Consider the following 21159-nt stretch of genomic DNA (forward strand, 5'->3'; position numbering starts at 1 on the left):
CTCATTTTGAAAATGACAAAAATCATTCTTAACCCACCCCCACCCCCATTTAGAGAAACCAGTCTTGACATTTTGGCATATTTTTAATATTTAAAAAATATGTGAGATTAGGTCAGACATGGAGTTTTATAGCCTACCCATTTTACTTACATCATGAGCATTTTTTCATGTCATTACATATTATTCACAAACATGCTTTTAATGGTTGCATAATATCATACTCTACAGAGTTCTTTAACGCATTTTTAAAAGTGACAACTAAATTTATTGCCACCCTAGAATACGAAAGTTTCAGTGCTGTCGAACCTGTCTTCCAAGCAATTACTGGTTTATCTCATGCAGTTATCAAGTTGTACCCTAAAGGATAAGTACATTTTAAGAAATATTAAAGTAAAAGACAAAACCTTAGCATAGGCTGCAATTTAGGCAAAGTAAAAAGAGAATCTGGTGTTATCTGTCAACAAACAATTTAGAAAGCTTTTTCCATAAAATTAAATAATGACGTGATATGTCATTCACTGTACTTGCAGCAGCATAATTACAATAATGAGACTTATTTAATATAATGAGACTATATTTTAAAAATGTTATTCCAAGCATGCTACTTGGTGTTGCTTTGCTATTAAGCTACTTAACATTTTCCATTTAAGTTTTTAGGAAATCCAGGAAGCAACGTGAGGAGAAATTTTTGTTGAATTATAAAGCATATTGAAATGGAAAAACAAAAGCCTCTCTTGCATCCTCTAGAGTCATGTAGCAACAGAGTTGGAAGCGTATAGCTTTAGCTAGAGTCCATAAGCTCTCTGCAATGAATACAAATTTATAGTGCTTTAAAACATAATAAAAAGAGCATACTTGATATTTTATTTCCTCTCCTGTCATCGTGGCTATCAAAAAGTTGCAGTTAATGTCACCTTTGGAAATTTGTCTGGAAACAAAACCAAAATTATTATGGCACCGATGCACATAAGGGTGATAAATGCAAAGAGCAGGGCACTCTTGGCCAGAAGAGAAAATGGAAATGGCACTGAAGAAATTACTTGCTGGTAGGAAAAGCAGAGTCAGGCTGATTAAGTGCTGTTGCACTTGCAGATAAAAGGCCCAGCCCTGAGAAAGACATTGACCACATATTTTCCAGGAGAGGTCTTTCCTCTCTAGAATGAGACTCTTCAACTTTCAATTTTGTGATTAGTCGCTTGTTTCAGAGGGAGAGGAGAGCTCATCAAATACTGATGGCAAGATCTGGGCCATTAGAAGGATGAGTTTTTAAATCCGAGTTGCTCTTGCACTGCCTGGCTAGATGACCATAAGCATGTTTCTGAAATTATTCAAGCCCTGGTTTTTTAATCTGGATAATGATATTACCTATATCATAATGTTGTTGTGAGGTTTCACTGAGATGGTATGTGTAAAGCACATAAAGAATAAAGTTTCAATAAATGTTTGTGTTTTTATTGTTACTTGCTATGAACTGCCCTAGATACTTTCTGGTTTTTATTTCTTTCTTCTTTTTGAGACAGTCTCACTCTATCTTCCAGGTTGGAGTGCAGTGGCGTGATCTTGGCTCACTGCAACCTCCACCTCCCTGGTTCAAGTGATCATCCTGCCTCAGCCCCTCCAGTAGCTGGGATTACAGGTGCATGCCGCTATGCCTGGCTAACTTTGTTTTGTATTTTTAGTAGAGACAGGGTTTCACCATATTGGCCAGGCAGGTCTTGAACTCCTGACCTCAAGTGATCCACCTGCCTCACCCTCCCAAAGTGCTGGGATTACAGGTGTGAGCCACCATGCCCAGCCTTATACTTTCTTTCTTTTGAGACAGGGTCTCACTCTGTTGCCCAAGCTGGAGTGCAGTGGCCATGATCTGCAGTCTCGACCTCCTGGACTCAAGTGATTCTCCCATCTCAGCCTCCAAAGTAACGGGAACTCTAGGCATGTGCCCCCACCATGCCCAGCTAATTTTTTTTTCTTGTAGAGTTGGGGTCTCACTATAAATAGATGAATCCCTAAATTGGGATTGGACCAGTAGAGTTCTTGACTTCACACAGGAAATAATTCACGAGTGAGCCAACAGAATAAAGTGCGAGCAATGGAAGTTTATTACAGGAATAGAGTATGGGAAAATGACTGCTCCATAGACAGAGCAGGGCTACCCCACAGGCAGAGAGTAGCACATACGGATTGCTGTCTAGCTAGATCTATAGCCATTCCTTAATTATGTGCTACATAAGGGGTGGGTCATTCACAGATTTTCTAGAAAAGGGGTGGAGAGGTTGCAGAACCAAGAGTTCCTCCCCTTTTAAACCATATTAGGTAACTTTCGGGCTTTGCCATGGCCATTTGTAAACTCATGGTGCTGGTGGGATTGTCTTAGCATGTTAATGCATTATAATTGGCTTATAATGAGCAGTAAGGGCAACTAGAAGTCCCTTTCGTCGCCATCTTGGCTGTAGCTGGTTTTGGCCAGTTTCTTTACACCATCCTGTTTTAATCATATTCTATTATTGATCAGCAGGATCATGACGGGTGCTCAGAAAACAAGTGCTGCTGATTACCAACCTCAGCTACGTTGCCCTGGTTGGTTTTGAACTCCTGGGCTCAAGTGATCCTCCTGCCTTGGCCTTCCAAAGTGCTGGGATTACAGGTGTGAGCCACCATGCCCAGACTGGTTAAACTTTCTATTGGTAAGGTGCTATACCACCTCTTCACCTTGTGACAGGGACCACAATTACCACCAAAAAATCCATTCCCTCCTTTCTTATCATCAGAACCACAGTTTTACTTAGGACAGCAGTATACTCAGACAAAACACTACATTTCCCAGCTTCCAGTGAAACTGAGCATGGCCACTAAGATTTCGGTAGAAAACACCGGCTGGGGCTTCAAGGAAAGCTGGCTCAGATTTCAAGGTATGACTTGGAAGGTCAACAAGACGGCTGTAGCTTCAGCAACTCTTGGAACTACAAGGGAAAGACAAGTGTAGGGGAGAAGTTACCAAAGCTGTCTCAGTTCAGAAATTCTTGAGGCACTGAAGTAATGCTAGCAACCTTTTGTTTCCAGACTTTTTGTCTCTTGAGAGATACAAGCTCTTATGTGTTTAGGTCACCATTACTTTGAGTTTGTTATGATATGTTGCCAGACCAAGTTGTGACTCACATACATCACACCGTGTTAAATTCCTTGAAAAATAAGGACAACTTCATCATTCAAGGTATCATTACAATAACATCTCATTGTGTGAGGTAATCTGGGTGACTTTGTGTTTGAAACAAATAAATGAAAAACTGACTTCAAACTCTCCCTTACAGAATTTTTGTGAAGATGGAATGAAAAGAAAGCACGTAAGTTCACCTGCTTAGCACAGCCCCTGACACATAGTGGTTACTTGGTTCATAGTGGCTAACATTATAGGGCTACCACAAAGGGAAACAAGCTAGGAAAAAATCCTGTTTATCGTTGGAGTAAAAAGCAGGGACAATCATTTTTTTTTTTTTTTTTTTTTTTTTGAGACGGAGTCTCGCTCTGTCACCCAGGCTGGAGTGCAGTGGCCGGATCTCAGCTCACTACAAGTTCCATCTCCCGGGTTCAACGCCATTCTCCTGCCTCAGCCTCCCGAGTAGCTGGGACTACAGGCGCCCGCCACCTCGACCGGCTAGTTTTTGGTATTTTTTAGTAGAGACGGGGTTTCACCGTGTTAGCCAGGATGGTCTCGATCTCCTGACCTCGTGATCCGCCCGTCTCGGCCTCCCAAAGTGCTGGGATTACAGGCTTGAGCCACCGCGCCCGGCCTGGACAATCATTTTTATAGCTTAGCCGTTGGCAGTCTGTATTGTTATTTTCCGAACCTCTTTTTGTCTGACAGTTCATTATTCAGGAGGATTTCAGCTCAAAAATAATTGAGAAGGCAAGGCCTTAAGGAAAGGCAATGGATTTCATGAGACTGGAATTACAAAAGGAGTGCCCTTCTATTTGAAGAGAGTGCCAAATAACAATTTGTGATCTCTGGATGTTATGTTTCTGGGACATGACCGCACCCTGTACCCAATATCTGAAGGGATTATGTCACTGTTGAGTGCTCGGGTAGGATGTAGATTCAGGAAAAGGCAGCTGTGCCTGCCGCTGAGAGTGTTCGTTGGGCATGGGCTGTTTGTTGCCTCTTCATTCTTCTTCATAGGTCGCACATGCAAATTCAGGTGGAGGTAGTATGTAACATGTGGTGGAAATTTGGGCTGTGATGTCAAAAGGTCACTCATTGGGTAAGCAGGTCTATTCTGAGCTGACTCTAGTCAGCCATATTGGTTCCAGCCAGTTTCAACCTGTCACCCAATTTTGTTGCAAAGGGAAGGGATTGTAACAAACTATTTCCTTATCTGCTGCCCTGCAAGACAATCTGGAGAATTTGTTGTTAGTTACCACATTCTCTAAGCCTGTAGGACACAGTTTCCAGAGGTTGGCTTACTCTTTCCTGATTCTCTACTCCTATTTGCCCGTAGTATAGTCAGGAACATAACATGGAGGAGGAAGGGACTCAGTGGCTCTTTGTGAAGTTTTTATTTTATTTTATTTTTTGAGAGAGTCTCACTCTGTTGCCTAGGCTGGAGTGCAGTGGCATGATCTCGCCTCACTACAACCTCTGCCTCCCAGATTCAAGAGATTTTCCTGCCTCAGCCTCCTGAGTAGCTGGGATTACAGGCACATACCATCACACTCAGCTAATTGTTTTTGTATTTTTAGTGGAGACAGGGTTTCACCATGTTGGCCAGGCTGGTCTCGAACACCTGGCCTGGCCTCAAGTGATCTGTCTGCCTTGGCTTCCCAAAGTGCTGGGATTACAGGTGTGAGCCACCGCATCGGCCTGTGTGAAGTTTTTAAATGGTGAAAACATCTGTAAGGACCTTCCCCACAACCTGTGATGGTCAGTGTGACAAATGACTAATAATTAACTTTGAAACTTTCATATGGATGTCATTCCCAGAATGGAACCTGAGTGAGATCACTATTCACATGCCAAGGATTTTTTTTTTTTTTAAGACAGAATCTCGTTGTTGTCACCCAGTCTGGAGTGCAGTGGCGCAATCTTGGCTCACTGCAACCTCCGCCTCCTGGGTTCAAGCGATTCTCCTGCCTCAGCCTCCTTAGTAGCTGGGATTACAGGTGCCCACCATCATGCCCAGTTAATTTTTGTACTTTTAGTAGATACAGCGTTTCGCCATGTTGTCCAGGCTGGTGACAGTGAAAAACAAGCTAATTCAACTCTATATTATATATAAGAGACACATATAAATCAAATAGATTATGGTATATCCACACAATGGAGTCTTTTGCAGATGACAGAGAAATAAAGAAAATTTTTGTGTACTGATATAGAGTGATCACCAAGATATAGTTTAGCAAAACAAGATGAAGGTCTAGAACTGAATTATAGTATGCTAATGTTTGATTAAGACAAAGTGTGTGCATATGTGAATGTGTGTGTATATACGTGCACTCACACACACATCTGTATATACTTATGTTAAAATGGTTATCTATAAATAGGGTAGTATAAAAGTGAAAAAGATAGGGATGAAACCTGTCCCTATCTGCAATCCATTCCCTTTGCAACAAAAGGTATCTAAAAAATAACTTCAGCTGGGCGTCCTGGCTCATGCCTGTAATCCCAGCTACTTGGGAAGCTGAGGTGGGAGGATCATTTGAGCCCAGGAGTTTGAGCCTGTAATAAGCGATGACTATGCCACTGTGCTCCAGCCTGCGTGACAAGGCAAGACCTTGTCCCTACAAAAACCAAAAAACATGTCTTGATATATAATTCTGTTTTTATAATCATATTTGTTTTATTTAATTAAATGAATAAAACAGAATCAAATGAAGACAGCAGGCTTTAAAAATGAAAAACAACCTGAAACTAATGAACGTAACTGTATGTCAAGTTGGTAGCATATTCACACAGAGAAAAAAATCACTTCAAGTGACTTTAAAATACAGTATTTTTCCTGTACATCTTTATGAGATATAATTTAAGAACAAAAGAACTGCAAAGAAACTTGAAACGCGATCAGTATTTATTGATAGTAGAAATATTGGCATTATTTGAAACTATTCTAGATATATTGAAAAGTGAAATTAAAACTTACATAAATATAATTTAGAATGAAGATACTCAGTAACAAAAGAACTGCAAAGAAACTTGAAACGCGATCAGTATTTATTGATAGTAGAAATATTGGCATTATTTGAAACTATTCTAGATATATTGAAAAGTGAAATTAAAACTTACATAAATATAATTTAGAATGAAGATATTCAGTGAAATTAAAACTTACATAAATATAATTTAGAATGAAGATATTCAGTAATCAGTACAAGAGCAGATAAATAATGTACAAAAATCAAGGATATTTATATTCGTGGGTAACAAAACCCAAAAGAAATGTATAAATAAATATGAATAAAATAATTTAAAACAGTTTTAAAAAAGAAAAAAATATAAAAAAAAGATTTAAAAAATCAAGGAAGTTAAAACATTGTAATTTTAAATTTGAATTGGAAGGATGAACTCAAAATTATATTTTTCTCTTAAAAATGTAATTTTAGCTCTGTTCTCCAAAACACCTAGAAGTAATAAAAAGCAAGTAGTGATGAGCTCCAGTTGTGCCTAGATTATAGTCTCTAAATATCCATTTTCTTTACGAAGCTGCCAGAGGTCTTTGGAAAAATGACAGGAAATGTACACTACCTTTATGAGCTGGAAAACAAAGAAGTTATAAATTGAGTCAACAGTATAAAAGAGCCATCTATTTTTTTTTTTTTTTTTTTTTTTTTTTGAGACGGAGTCTCGCTCTGTCCCCCAGGCTGGAGTGCAGTGGTGTGATCTTGGTTCACTGCAAGCTCTGCCTCCCGGGTTCACGCCATTCTCCTGCCTCAGCCTCCTGAGTAGCTGAGACTACAGGCGCCCGCCACCACACCCGGCTAATTTTTTGTATTTTTAGTAGAGACAGTGTTCCACCGTGGTCTCGATCTCCTGACCTTGTGATCCGCCCGCCTCGGCCTCCCAAAGTGCTGAGATTACAGGCGTGAGCCACCACGCCCGGCTGAGCCATCTGTTTTTTTGAGATGGAGTCTCACTCTGTCACCTAGGCTGGAGTGTGGTGGCGCGATCTCGGCTCACTGCAACCTCCGCCTCCCAGGTCCAGGTGATTCTCCTGCTTCAGCCTCCTGAGTAGCTGGGACTACAGGCATGCACCACCATGCCTGGCTAATTTTTGTATTTTTGGTAGAAACAGGGTTTCGCCATGCTGACCAGGCTGGTCTTGAACTCCTGACCTCAGTTGATCCTCCTGCTTCGGCCTCTCAAAGTGCTAGGATTACAGGCATGAGCTACTGCACCTGGCCATAAAAGAGCCATCTTGAAGGCCTTTCTCTGGTCTCAGAAGAGATGTTTTGGACAGAAATCAAGATAAATAATGACTGCAGCTCATCAAATATATTAAAAATCTGTGAGTTCATAATGACACTGAAGGAAAAACTAATTGGTCACCATTTGGAGGTCGTTAGGGCATTATAACTCATTTACTGTCATTACCCTGAAAATAAGGAAAGAATTAAGCATTTTCCTGTATTTCCTGTATGCGCTATGCCAAAGATAGCCAAACTATTAATAAAGGAAAGTTTTTCTTTACATAAAAAAAATCCAGCTTATAATTGTAGGCGGAAAAAAATGAAAGGATTAGAAATCACCATTTTGCAACTCCTGAAGATATAATGGATCTAGGCAACCATCTTCCGTGGATGCTAAAATAAGTAGATTAAAGGTTGATGGAGGAACTTTACAAATGAAGAATTAGGCTACTACTTGAACACACCTGATCGATCTTAACATCACTAAATGTGGGCCAGCCAGACATTCCATGCCTCTTGATGTGATACAATAGGAAGTGCACTGCAGCATCACCTATGAAGTGTTCTTCCCTAAAGTAGATTGAACCAAATAGAATCAAATCTCTAAATCTAACTATCATTTTGCCAGAAATGCCAGGGATGGAGGAAAAGTTAAATGACATTATGAGAAAGCAACCAGCCACATCTAAAATGTGTAACATTCTAAAGGATAAATGATTCTCCAACAAATTTATTGTACGAGAATGAAAGGAGAGATGAGGGACTCATAAAATAAAAGAGAGTTAAGGGACTTTATAACCAGATAAAATGTGTAGACCTTGTTTGAAGCCTGACTGCCTTTGAGACAATCAGAGAAATTTTAACACACACTGGGTATTAGATGAAGTAAGTCAAGGAGCCCTTGTTAACTTTGTCAGGTGCGATAATGGAAAGATGATTATGTTTTAAAAAGTTTGTTAGTTAGCAATACATACTGAAATGCTGATTAATCATATGATATCTGGGTCTTTAAAATATGCCGGTGTCCTAAAATACTAAACAAAAAGATTTAAAGAAATGTATAGCCATCAGGCAGAAATGTTTCAGAGATGACCAGGAGGGTAGAATGGGAAAAGTATTCCTTGGTTTAAGCAGTAGGTGAGTCATTGGTGACTTTACAAGAGCATCTACAGACAGATGGGTGGTTGAGGAGCAAGCCAGACCAAATATTTGGGGAGTAGTTACAGGAAAGGGGGTGGACAAGTGCAGTCAGTGAGAAATTACTTATTTTTTCCTTTGAGACAGGGGTCTCACTCTATCGCCTAGGCTGCAATGCAGTGGCACGATCTCAGCTCACCACAACCTCCACCTTCCAGGTTTAAGCAATTCTCCTGTCTCAGCCTCCTGAGTAGCTGGGATTACAGGCATGCGCCACCACACCTGGCTAATATTTTGCATTTTTTAGTAGAGATGGGGTTCAATCACTTGAACCCAGGAGGCGGAGGTTGCGGTGAGCCGAGATCATGCCATTGCACTCCAGCCTGGGCAATAAGAGCGAAACTCCATCTCAGAAAAAAAAAAAAAAAAGGCTGGAAAGATACTAATAAAAATAATAATAGTAATAATAATAGTAACTAGAGGAGTTTGAGAAAGGTTTGTGTGCTGACTTTTTTTTAATGTGAAGAGATTCTATAGAGAGGGAAGGGGGATAATGCTTGCCTTTTTTTTTTTGAACTTTCAGAATTCGGTCTACAACACCATGTTCTCTTTTCCTGTGACAGAGAGACAGGCAATATTCTCGAGAATGTCTTCTCCTTTTCCCCTGAGTCCCAGAGTGAGTAAACTTGGAGCAGAGTTTCCAGCCAAGGTATGATGGATGTGTAGGGAGAGTGAGAATAAACCTTTATTGTCTTAAGCAACTGACATTTTGCAAGTGTTTGTTATTGCAGCATAACTTAGCCCATTTGATTTAGGGATACATTTTAACATAATAAAATATAGAAGAGGTTTAATGGATTCTGAGAGTAGCATTCAGTCAGACATACATTTGCAGTAACATCTTATCAATGTGGCCAAGGGAGAATTTAATGCCACCAAGTGTGTGTTCTCCATCTGGGTCCCATAGTAATGGTACCTACATCTGTTTTTTCTGGTAGGACCACAGAGAAGGTTTCTGTGTTTTCAGAGAAGGTTTTTCTCTTATCTTTTCACAAGAATGGAAGTTAAAAATAGATCCCCCTTTGGCAGCATCACGCTACCCTTCCTTCCCTGCAAAATGGGTTGCACTAGCAGAGGGTGGCCCAGTCTACGGGCCCTAAAATCAGAGCAAGAAGAGCTGGGGCTGGGGCTGGGGAGTGAGGCAGGTTGAGACACTTCAAACATTAGGAAGTCTGTAGAGGACTTGGTAAGTATTCAAAGAACACTCGTAAGGAAAGTAAAATGGTTGGAAACTTTGACCCAGTCTAGGTCTGGAAACTCTGAGGACCAAGCATGGTGGGATATTTGGAACTCCTTCCCCATCTTCAGGCAGGATCTGGGATTTGTTGCCTGCCTGAATCCTGGGTGCATTTATTCAGGCACTGCAGTTACCCACTTAGCAGCTCTCCCTGGTTTCCCTCGGTGGAGCCCCACTGGGCAGGAATGTGATTAATTTGCCCATGGCCTAAAATCCTAGCTAATGCTTTGGTGGATCAGGCTTTGTCTTAGAAATATTTTCCAGTGGACAGAAAAACAGCTCTTTCTGGCTCACCACAGGGTCTGTCTCTAAGGGTGCTCTCAGAACTGCTGACACAGGGATATGTTTCTATGAGGCAGCAATTAGCCAACTGCCCTGGGGCTGATCCCTTCTACACTTGCAGCAGGTTCACAGCAGGGATCCCTGCTGGATAGCCTAAGCCCAGTTCATCTCAGGACTCAAACTTGCTTGGGCATGATCTGGAAGGCTGATGTGTCCCAGGGGGTTGGGCTTTTGAATGAAGAGCCTCATGGAAAGGAACCACATAAAGGGAAAAAAAAATTGAAGTTCACAGGTTGGTTTAAAGATAGCAAGAAGCCAAGTATTGGGGACAAGAGAGGGCAGGGTTGTGAGGGTGTTGTGGTGGATATCTGCCACTCCCATTCACTCCCATTGCCCTCTGTGTCAGCTCCTATGTCCTGGAGGAGGGAGAAGGAGCGGCAATAAACATCAAATGAGAATGGAAAGAGTTGCTCTGCTGGTAACCTCAGTAAGACATAAAGGGGACCAGGACACCTTACTGTGAAGCTTCATCTGAGAGCTCCCTGATTTTTCAGTTTTCCGTGGCTATCCCCAGGGTCACCTCTGGCTCCTGCTCCCACTGGCCCCTTCGCCCCACCCCTCAGCCCCCAGATTTGGAATTCAGGCACTTTCCCAGGATTATTTCCCTCCCTCCCTCCCTCCCTCCCTCCCTCCCTTCCTTCCTTCCCTCCCTCCCTCCCTTCCTTCCCTCCCTCCCTCTCTTTTTTTTTCTGTTTCTGACAGAGTCTCACAGTGTCACCCAGGCTGGAGTGCAGTGGCGCAATCTTGGCTCACTGCAACCTCTGCCTCCCAGGTTCGAGCAATTCTCCTGTCTCAGCCTCCCGAGTAGCTGGGATTACAGGTGTGCACCACCATGCCCAGCTAATTTTTGTATTTTTAGTAGAGATGGGGTTTCACCATATTGGTCAGGCTGGTCTTTCTTTTTTTTTTTTCCTGAGACGGAGTCTCGCTCTGTCACCCAGGCTGAAGTGTAGTGGCGCGATCTCGGCTCACTGCAAGCTCCGCCTCCCGGGTTCACGCCATTCTCCTGCCTCAACCTCCCGAGTAGCTGGGACTATAGGCATGTGCCACGACACCCAGCTAATTTTTTGTATTTTCATTAGAGACGGGATTTCACCGTGTTAGCCAAGATGGTCTCGATCTCCTGACCTTGTGATCCGCCCGTCTCGGTCTCCCAAAGTGCTGCGATTACAGGCATGAGCCACAGCGCCTGGCCCTGATCAGGCTGGTCTTAAACTCCTAACCTCAGATGATCCACCCGCCTGGGCCTCCCAAAGTGCTGGGATTATAGGCAGAAGCCACCGCACCCAGCCTTTCCTGCTTTCTTTCAAAGACCCCTTCATGGAAGGTGTTTATACATGTGGCAGATTTTATTGAATATTTAGGGTCCAGAAATGGTATCACATCACTGCCCAGCTCAGCCTCCCCTGGAAAGTCTATTTTACCACAAAGCAATCTGCCTGAGGTCACCTGCCAATTTTGGTGACTGGTTATCAGGCACACTGACTATTCCTCACCTCAGGGCCCTAAGTGCCTCACTGCTAAAGGGCATTCTCAGACACCGGACCTGGGACAGGGGGTTTTATGCCCCAATACCAAGCTGCAGCTGATGGGGAGCCTATGTTGGTAGATAAGTACCCCAACTTCCCAGTCTCACAGTGGGGAGATCGTGTAGCATGTTCTACAGAGCTCTGGGGAGAGGCTCAGCACCAGCAGTGTTCTCATTAACATATGCCACTGTAGGGTGGCTATAATTAATAATATATTATGTCATTTCAATAGTGAGAAGGAAGATATTGAATGTTCCCAACACAAAGAAATGATAAATGTTTGAGATGATGGATATGCTAATTATCCCGATCTGATCACTCTACGTATGTATTGCAACATCACTATGTATCCCATGAATATATACAATTATTATTTGTCAATTAACAAAATAAAATTTAGTTTAAAAAAACACAGAAAAACAAAAATCCTTCATGGCTTCTGTCTTTTTCCTGTCTCTCACTTTACCCACCCCCTCACTTCTGTTTCCTGGCAACACCTCCCGGCAACCTGCCTACACCTAAGCCCTTCCTTAGCAGCTGCTTTTTGTACAATCTAAACCAAGACACCTACTCTCTGTATTTCATGTGCTACTAGTTTAAATTCTCTGCCCTCTCTTAGTTTTTCAGGCCTTTGGTTTTATAGCTGACGTCTCATGAATATCTCTGTGAAAACAACATGCCATCTACTCTCTGTATCACACAGTTTAGCAACATAGAGGAGCTGTGTCTTTGACATTTCAGCCTTCCTTTTCCTCTTGCCTCCACCAGTGTCTGTTTGCAGTAGATGGAAGCAGTAAAATTTCTCTGCCCCTTAATATGAATTGTGCATGGACTGTGGCCTCTTGCAAGGCAGAAATGACTGCAGAAAGCTTGCTTTTATGCAGTTTTACTTCCATCCAGTGGCAGGATATGTTTCTCCTTGGATGCAGTTGGAGTGGGTGGTGGACACAGGGACTTACGGAGTAAAAGCAGGGAGGATATCAGGTCTTGCAACATTATGGTTGCTTTAGAGGTCAAACTTGCTTGGGCATGATCTGGAAGGCTGATGTGTCCCGGGCTTGGGCTTTTTATTAAGAGCCTTACGGAAAGGAACCACATAAAGGGAAAAAAAGAATTGAAGTTCATAGGTTGGTTTAAAGATAGCAAGAAGTCAAGTATTGGGGACAAGAGAGGGCAGGGTTGTGAGGGTGTTGTGGTGGTTTCTCTGGGGTAGGATTAGCAGCATTCAGGCACTAGCTCCTCTGTCAAGGAACAGGCTACAGCAGGTACAGCTCCATTTTGAAGCTGGTCATTGTGGAGACAGGTTTCTTCTCATGATGGCTTCTTAATTGGATCAGTGATAGTGTGACTTCATGGCCAACAACTGTTATGGCAGCTTGTGATCCACCCGCCTCGGCCTCCCAAAGTGCTGGGATTACAGGCGTGAGCCACCGCACCCGGCCCTGGTCAGGCTGGTCTTAAACTCCTAACCTCAGGTGATCCACCCTTCTGGGCCTCCCAAAGTGCTGGGATTATAGTAAGTGCTGAGTGAGGTACATGGAAGGTGGCTTCAAGGGTACATTGGAGGCACCTAGTAGTGCTAAGTGGCACCATTTGGGAGGAATTTGATGGATGGTTGGATTTCCTACAGCATAAATGAGAATGAAATCAAGGTTATCCTTTTAGGTGATGTCTATTTTGATTATTTTTAATCTCCAGGCTCGTGTGTCCTGGAAATACGAATTACATCAAGTTGCTTAATTTTTTTATTTTTTATTTTTTTATTTTTTGAGATGGAGTTTCGCTTTGTTGCCCAAGCTGGAGTGCAGTGGTGTGATCTCAGCTCACTGCAACCTCCTCCTCCCGTGTTAAGTGACTCTCCTGCCTCAGCCTCTGTGTAGCTGGAATTCAGGGGCCCGCAACCATGCCCAGCTAATTTTTATATTTTTAGTAGAGATGGGGTTTCACCATGTTGGCCAGGATGGTCTTGAACTCTTGACTTCAGCTGATCCACTTGACTTCAGGTGATCCACCCACCTCGGCCTCCCAAAGTGCTGGGATTACAGGCATGAGCCACCACGCCTGGCTTAAGTTGTTTAATTTAACTGAGTGAATGCACAGTAGTATGTTCATGGACAAACCAGGTACAAAGGAATGTTTTCCCATAAAGCAAACACATGATGGCAGATACTGCGTGAGGCCAGAGGTTCTGTCATATTTGAACTTGGGTGGAACCCTGTGAGAATGACACAGCGGTAAGGGCTTCTGACACCTTGAAGAAAGCCTAGAATTGGGAATGATTTGAACAGATGAATCTGTTAAGAAAATTTCACTAGGAAGATTGTGTGAACCAATTCTTTGGAAGAATGAAATTCATAGCTGCTTTAAGATCATGCAAATGGCCAAGTGTGGTGGCTCATGCCTGTAATCCCAGCACTTTGGGAGGCTGAGGTGGGTGGATCACTTGAGCCCAGGAGTCCAAGACCAGCCTGGGCAACATAGCAAAACCCCGTCTCTACAAAAAATAAAAAAAAATTAGCCCAGTCACAGTGTTGTGACGCATGCACCTCCGGCCCTAGCTACTTGGGAGGCTGGTGTGGGAGGATTGCTTGAGCCAGGAGGTTGAGGCTGCAGTGAGTCGTGATCACGACACTGCACTCCAGCCTGGGCAACAGTGAGATTCTGTCTCAAAAAATAAAAAAGATCATACAAATTATTACAACATTAGGACTCAGTGAAACTCAATAACATTTATTGAATGTGTTATTTACTTGGGTACATAAACTCCTTAAAATTGAGTGTGAACTTCTTCTGGATAAAAGATTTGTAGTTTCATCAGATTCTCAGTGTTGAGTTTGTGACGTCCCCCCCCACACCCAAAGATTAAAAGCCTTGAGTATACTTTTTTTTTTTTTTTTTTTGAGACAGAGTCTCGCTCTGTTGCCCAGGCTGAAATGCAGTGGCACGATCTCGGCTCACTGCAAGCTCTGCCTCCCGGGTTCATGCCATTCTCCTGCCTCAGCCTCCTGAGTAGCTGGGACTACAGGTGCCCACCACCACGCCCAGCTAATTTTTTGTATTTTTAGTAGAGACAGGGTTTCACCATGTTAGCCAGGATGGTTTCGATCTCCTGATCTCATGATCTACCCGCCTCGGCCTCCCAAAGTGCTGGGATTACAGGCTTGAGCCACCACACCCGGCCAAGTATACTCAAAAGAGAAATACCCTGGGTCACATAAATCTACCAACATTTAACCTCTGTCCTGTTGCTGTTCATGAGTGCGTTTGTACTTCAATGGTAACAGAAACAACCACCACCACCACCACCACCTCCATCATGAGCCTGAGGATCATATTGCCAAGCTGACATATATGCTTTTGTGTGTATGGAAATGGGTTTTATACTCGGATATAGGTTTGAGTCCCTGTTCTGCTAGTTAATAATTATATGACACTGATTCAGGAACTTTATCTCCTGTGTTTTGTTTTCTCTTCTCTAAGAGTCCTACCTCCTATGTTGCTGTGAGGATTAGAAAGAATGTATGTGACCTCCTTGGAATTCCTTCTTTACTCTCATAACTCTTTGTTATAGGACTTAGGTTGCTGTATTGATTAGGGTTAACTTTTAGAGAACAGAATCTACTCAAGCTATAGAAAAGTTGATTTTTTTTTTTTTTGAGTCGGAGTCTCGCTCTGTTGCCCAGGCTGGAGTAGAATTGTGCCCAGGTGGCACAATCAGGGCTCACTACAACCTCCGCCTCCTGGGTTCAAGCTGTTCTCCTGCCTCTGCCTTCTGAATATCTGGGGTTACAGGTGCCCCCCACCACGCCTGGCTAATTTTTGTATTTTTTTTTTTTTTTTTTTTTTTTTTTTTTTTTGAGGCGGAGTCTCGCTCTGTCGCCCGGACTGGAGTGCAGTGGCCAGATCTCAGCTCACTGCAAGCTCCGCCTCCCGAGTTTACGCCATTCTCCTGCCTCAGCCTCCCGAGTAGCTGGGACTACAGGCGCCCGCCACTTCGCCCGGCTAGTTTTTTTTTTTTTGTATTTTTAGTAGAGACGGGGTTTCACCGTGTTAGCCAGGATGGTCTCGATCTCCTGACCTCGTGATCCGCCCGTCTCGGCCTCCCAAAGTGCTGGGATTACAGGCTTGAGCCACCGCGCCCGGCCTAATTTTTGTATTTTTAGCAGAGACAATATTTCACCATGTTGGCAAGGCTGGTCTTGAACTCCTGACCTCAAGTGCTCATCTGCTTCACGCCTCTCAGAGTGCCGGGATTACAGGCGTGAGCCACCAGGTCTGGCCGAAAAGTAGAAATTTGAAGGACTAAAGAAACAGATTCTAGGCAGAGTATTCAGAAATGATTCTCAAAGCCACACTGCAGAATCAGAACACCAAGGAAGCTGCTGCATATTCTCTTGTCAGGAAAGCATTTACTGAATGGGGAAGCTGCCGTAACAGTTGTTGGCCATGAAGTCATACCATCACTGATCCAATCAGGAAGCCGTCATGAGTAGAAACCTGTCTCCACAATGACCAGCTTCAGAATGGAGCTGTACCTGCTGTAGCCTGCTCCTTGACAGAGGAGCTAGTGCCTGAATGCTGCTAATCCTATCACAGAGAAACCACATACCTCTGTGACCATTTTTTAAAAATTGTTATTTTGAGACAGAGTCTTACTCTTTTACTCAGGCTGGAGTTCAATGGCACAATCACAACTCACTGCAGCCTTCAACTCCAGGCTCCAACTTCAGCCTTCCAAGTAGCTGGGACTGCAAGTGTGCACCACCATGCCTGGCTAACTCTTTAATTTTTTGTAGAGAGAGCATTTTGCTATGTTGCTCAGGATGGTCTTGAACTCCTGGGTTTAAGAGATCCAACTGCCTTGGCCTCCCAAAGGGCTGGAATTAAAGGGGTGAGCCACCATGCTCAGCCTCTTTGTGACCATTTTTAAAGTGTAAATGTAGAAACACCAAAAAAGGGGGGCTCTTACCTCATAATCTGATTTAAGAAACCTAAATCATACCCAGAGCCCTAGCTGCAAGGGAGTCTGAAATATGTAGAATTTTTTTTCTTTAATCTTTCATCTTCTTCAATATAAGAAAGCACCCTAGGAAGAGATAAGGTAGATATTGAATGTTAATCTGCCATGTGTATTCTAGTAGTTTTTGTGCAAGTATTATTAGCAGAGACAGAATTTCACCATGTTGACAAGGCTGGTTTTGAACTCCTGACCTCAAGTGATCCATCCGCCTCAAGCCTCCCAGAGTGCTGGGAAAAAAGGCGTGAGCTACCATGCCTGGCCAAAAAGTAGAAATTTGAAGGGCTAAAGATTATTGTTAATTATTTTGTCCAAGTAGTATTTTTATTATTTTTTCTGTTCCAGATGCTTTTTATTGTTGCTCCAAGTTTAATAATTTTCAGTGATGGCAGAAAACCAACACTTTCAGACAACATCTCGCATAGCCCTGCTCAACTTCTGAATCTTGGTCTTGGCAGACATGTCAACATATTTCTTCCCAATGCACACAATCATTCCACCTATGATTGACAGATCAGTCTTACCCTCCAATTTCAATACTTGGCCTTGACTTAGGAATCTCTTCAGGACTGTTTTTAATTCAGAGAGTGTGGCTTCCTCTAAAGGAGATGCAGTGGTCACTGTGCAAGGTACCTCTCCATGGTGGACACTCATCATGATAGAAAAGGCAGAAACAACTCCTTGGGTATTGCTTAAGTGACCATGTTCAGCAAGCAAATTGATCAGGGTCATGAAGGAAGAGAACGTCTCTTTGGCTGTGATGTCATTTAGGCTTTTCATTTAATGGAACGCTTCACATAGGGATTCAAAACAGAAGCAGCCACTTTGGGTTCCTTCAGGATTTGTGCTATTCTCAACAGCTCCTTTTCTACTTGCTCCAGCTTATTCTGGTTCGATGCAGCAGAATGAAGAGCCATGACATAGAGACCTTCAATACTGTATACCTGAACAGGAGGCCTCACAGGCTTGGCAATGGTCTGACCACAGATGTACTGAAGCATTGCACCTGCAGGGAGAGCCTAGACACTGCTGGAGGGTGGCCATCATCTCCCGGGCACCTTTTTACTATTTTTAATTATAGAAGTAATATATAGGCTGGGTGTGGTGGCTCACACTTATAATCCCAGCACTTTGGGAGGCAGAGGTGGGAGGATTGCTTGAGCCCAGGGGTTTGAGACCAGCCTGGGCACCATAGCAAGATGCTGTCTCTATAAAAAATACAAAAATTAAGGCCAGGTGTGGTGGCTCATGCCTGTAATCCCAGCACTTTGGGAGGCCAAGGTAGGTGGATCACTTGAGGTCACGAGTTCAAGACCAGCTTGACCAATATGGTGAAACCCTATTTCTGCTAAAAATACAAAAATTAGCCAGGAGAAGTGACATGCGTCTGTAGTCCTAGCTACTAGGGAGGCTGAGACAGGAGAATTGTTTGAACCTGGGAGGCAGAGGTTGCAGTGAGCTAAGATCGTGCCACTGCACTCCAGCCTAGGCGACAGAGTAAAACTCCATCTCAAACAAATGAACAAACAAACCAAATATAAAAATTATCCAGTCATGGTGGTGCATGTCTATAGTCCCAACTACTCGGGAGGTTGAGGTAGAAGGATTGCTTGAGCCCATGAGGTCAGTACTGCAGTGAACTGTGATCGTGCCATTGCACTCCAGCCTGGGTGACAGAATGAGACCCTGTCTCAAAACAAAAACAACAATAACAAACAAAACAAAAAAGTAATACATAGATATATTCTCTTTGTAAAAGACGAGAACAGAACAAATCTGTCGAATAAAAAGTAAACATCCTGACCCACTCAGTTCCCACATTGCTTCCTAGCAGGAGTCACTGACAGCAGTTTATCAGCTATTGGTTCAATCTTTTGTCTGTGCCTGCATATGTATATAGAGGTATGTACACATATCTAAGAATTTTTTAAAACATAAATATGCTAATGCTAGTCCATAACTTTACTTAGAAATCTTTCCATGTCTGGTCATAAAGATCTAATAGGGGTCAGGAAACTTTCTGCAAAGGGCCAGATAGTAAGGATTTAAGGCTTTGTGGACCACATACAGCAGCCGTCCCCAACCTTTTCAGCACCAGGGACTGGTTTCGTGAAAGACAATTTTTCCATGAATGAGGGTATGGGGGAGATGGTTTCAGGATGAAACAGTTCCACCTCAGATCATCAGGCATTAGATTTTCATAAGGAGTGCACAGCCTAGATCCCTTGCATGTGCAGTTCACAATAGAGTTTGCGCTCCTATGAGAATCTAATAGATCTGGCAGGAGACGGAGCTCAGGTGGTAATGCTCTCTTCACCTGCCACTTGCCTCCTGCTATGCTACCTGGTTCCTAACAGGCCACTGATCTGATACACAGTCTCTGTGACATAGTCTTCTTTTTTTTGTTGCTATTTGTTTTTTTAAACAATCATTTAAAAATGTCAAAAACATTCTTTTTTTTTTTTGAGACGGAGTCTTGCTCTGTCCCCCAGGCTGGAGTGCAGTGGCACGATCTCGGCTCACTGCAAGCTCTACCTCCTGGGTTCACGCCATTCTCCTGCCTCAGCCTCCCGAGTAGCTGTGACTACAGGCACCCGCCACCACACCCGGCTAATTTTTTTGTATTTTTAGTAGAGACGGGGTTTCACCATGTTAGCCAGGATGGTCTCGATCTCCTGACCTCGTGATCCGCCTGCCTCGGCCTCCCAAAGTGCTGGGATTACAGGCTTGAGCCACCACACCTGGCCTTTTTTTTTTTTTTTTTTTTTGAGATGGAGTCTTGCTCTGTCACCCAGGCTGGAGTGCAGTAGCATGACCTCGGCTCACTGCAACCTCCGCCTCCCAGGTTCCAGTGATTCTCCTTCCTCAGCCTCCCTAGTAGGTGGGACTACAGTTGCATGCCACCATGCCTGGCTAATTTTTGTATTTTTAGTAGAGACAGGGTTTCACCATATTGGCCAGGCTGGTCTCAAACTCCTGACCTCAGGTGATCCGCCCACCTTAGCCTCCTAAAGTGCTGGGATTACAGGCATGAGCCACCGTGCCTGGCCCCACATTTTCTTTATTCACTCATCCTTCAATGGATATTTAGGTTGTTTCCATAGCCATCTTGGCTATTGTGAATAATGATGAAATGAACACAAGGGTACAGATATCTTTTTGGGATCCTGATTTCAATTCTTTTGGATATGTACCCACAAGTGAGATTGCTAGATCACATGGTAGTTCCATTTTTAATTTTTTGAGGAAATTCCAAACTGTTTTCTACAGTGGCTGCCATCATTTTGCATTCCTACCAACAGCGTGCAGGAGTTCCACATCCTTGTCAACACTTTCTGTCTTTTCCTTTTTGATAAGTGGGGGTTCTGGGCCAACTCTCTCTCCCCTGGCAAAAGCTGAGAACTGGACTTTTTTTTATCCACAAACTCTGTGCTGTGTGAGGGGAAGGGCCAATGGCGCCTATCAGCCAGAGACTCCACCTCCATTCTCCCCTTGGTATCTGAACTGTAACCGATCGTGAGACTTGAGGACTGGCCAAATATAGCTAGTTTTTTGGGAAGTCCTCTCACAAGAGTTGGGGTGCTGGACACAAAGACCAACCTCTCTCCTCCTCTGGTGGAAGCTTGGGAGTGAGGGGATCTTCTCATGGTCATACGGCACGGGGTTAGGGGCAGGGTCTCCAGTAAGAGAATGTCCCGAGTCTCCTTACTGGCTTCGGTGAGTCTGATGTAGCATTTTCTGGGGGTGCAGGAGCCTTTCAGGTAGTTTCTGATCTTCCGCAAAGGGAATTTGTCAATGAATTTTTGTTGAATCAGTACGTGGAGGGGAGGGGGAAGGATAATTCAGGGTTTTTTATACTGCCATGTTGCTGACATAACAACCTCTTATTAACATAACTACTTATTTTTTTGTGAGTCTAGAAAGTTGTTAATCCTTTTTGAACCTCATTTCTTTTAAAAATAAGTCTATAAATTGGAGGTGGCAACACTGAGACTTTATTAGGTTACAGTAAGTATTAAATGAAATCATGTATGCATTTTGTGTGGATGTTACTGGCTCCTACTCCCAGTTGAGCAGAAGACTAGATCCATTTCATGGACTCACTAGGGGTGGCTTACATTTCCTTAACACCGAACTGGCTAATTAAAAGATGGCTTTAGCCATTTGCTCCCTCTCCTACTCTGGGTTATCTTCTCTGAGAGCCAATATTTCCGCCCAACACTTTTTTTTTTTTTTTTTTTTTTGAGACAGGGCCTCACTCTGTTGCCCAGGCTGGAGTGCAGTGGTGCCATCTCGGCTCACTGTAACCTCCGCCTCCTGGGTTCAAGCGATTCTCCCGCCTTAACCTCCCGAGTAGCGGGAATTACAGGCGCCCACCACCACACCTGGCTAATTTTTGTATTTTTAGTAGAGACGGGGTTTCACCATGTTGGCCAGGC

General features: G+C 43.3%; 1 pseudogene across 1 annotated transcript; it reads right to left on the reverse strand.

The window, feature by feature from the left end:
* Positions 1 to 17050: 17050 nt before the first annotated feature.
* On the reverse strand, positions 17051 to 17725 carry LOC104653608 (annotated as a pseudogene). The gene has a single exon (XR_004053304.1). The product of XR_004053304.1 is annotated as an ATP synthase subunit O, mitochondrial pseudogene (transcript).
* Between the last annotated feature and the right edge of the window lie 3434 nt (positions 17726 to 21159).

This window comes from Rhinopithecus roxellana, chromosome 14, assembly GCF_007565055.1.
Source record: "Rhinopithecus roxellana isolate Shanxi Qingling chromosome 14, ASM756505v1, whole genome shotgun sequence".
Taxonomy (NCBI): Eukaryota; Metazoa; Chordata; class Mammalia; order Primates; family Cercopithecidae; genus Rhinopithecus; species Rhinopithecus roxellana.